This window comes from Carlito syrichta, unplaced genomic scaffold (assembly GCF_000164805.1).
Source record: "Carlito syrichta isolate Samal-C Ts95f unplaced genomic scaffold, Tarsius_syrichta-2.0.1 Scaffold308194, whole genome shotgun sequence".
Classification (NCBI taxonomy): domain Eukaryota; kingdom Metazoa; phylum Chordata; class Mammalia; order Primates; family Tarsiidae; genus Carlito; species Carlito syrichta.
The window spans coordinates 138,327-139,768 of NW_007252290.1; positions in this window are offsets into that span (position 1 = coordinate 138,327).

The window sequence follows — 1,442 nt, forward strand, 5'->3', positions numbered from 1 at the left end:
CGGTGGGGAGCCGAGGCGGGGGCGGGGACTCAGGGCTGGGGCGCTGAGTTGGGGACCGAGGTGACCGAGGCCGGGCTGGGGACCCGGCGGGCGGGGCGAGGTCGCTCCGTGCCGCCCACGCCGGATGCACAGCCGGCCCTCTCCGCGCCCACGTACCCACGTGAGCGCCCCGCCGGCGACATTCCTCCCCCCCCACTCCGAGCTGGGAGCTGAGTTTCACAACCACGCAGAGGTACACAGAGACACAGAAGCGCACGGACGTGCACACGCGCCCAGACAACTACGCGGCTGCCCGCGGCCCCCACCCAGACTGTTCGGTGCGGTAGTGTGAATGCGAGGAGTGCGCCGGGAAGTTGGCGGCGGCTGGGGCGCGGCGCATCCAGGTCGCGCATGCGACTCCCCGGGAGTGCCCTCTCGGGGCTGGTCCTAAAGCGCCGGGCTCTGCGGGAGTCCCTCAGACGTGCCGGCGCCTTTCCCCAGCTCCCAAGGGGGTCGCTCTCGGAAACCCAGGCCTCCTCCATCCTCGCCTCGAAAGTTTGGGAAGCAGAAATGGGCGAGTGATGCCGGGAGTCACCACCTGGATGCGCGTGTTGATTAGAAGCGTTGGGATTTGTGCGCGCGGCCAGGCAGGGATGGGGCACCCCGCTTTCCTCTGCTTGGATCCTGTTTGCTGAGGCTGAGGCCCTGCTTGGGAATTCGGTGTGGCAAGGGTGTGATAAGGATGCCCTTTTGGGGGACGTCTATCAGGGCACCTCGCTGGAGAGAGTCTAATGGGAGAGGAACGGGAGGCCGAGAGCGTCCGACGTGACCGCCTAGGAGGAGCACAAGGGAGGAGCGCCTTCCGGGAGCCTGGCCCCCTCCCCCAACCCACCGCCCTCTCCCCCCCTTTGCTTCTCCCAGCCCCATCTGGTTCGCATTACACTCCCGCCCACGCCTGGGAGGGCTGAGGAGGGCAGGCCGGGGCTCTGAGGGCCCGGCCCATCGGCTCTCAGCCCCCGGGAATTGGGGGGTGGCGGGGAGCAAGCCGACTGGCCGCAGGCGAGGATCCCCCTAGTCCGAAACCTCAACCCCGCCCGGCGCTCCGCACTTTTGAGTGGCCGGCCGGGCAGCGCGTGGGTGGCGTGGGCCGGGGCTGGTTCCACATTCCGGCCTGGCGAGGGGAACCTTTCCGCCTCTGGTGGGGTCAGGGAAGGAGGGGTGCGTTATTGGCGGGGAGGGGTTCAGTAGCTCGGGTTCTATTCTCCATCCCATTAAGTGCCAAACACAGTGTGGGCGGCCGGAGTGAGTAGACCCCCCTCTCCCCATCCCCTGTCCTGCAGCTGGAGGGCGGCCAGGCGGCCTCCCTTCGGGGGCGCTGCCGATCCCCCTGAGGTGTGTGGGCGCCCCTCCCCCACTCCCCCCAAGTTATTTTGGATCCCGGGCTGCCAGCCGCTGGCCCCGGG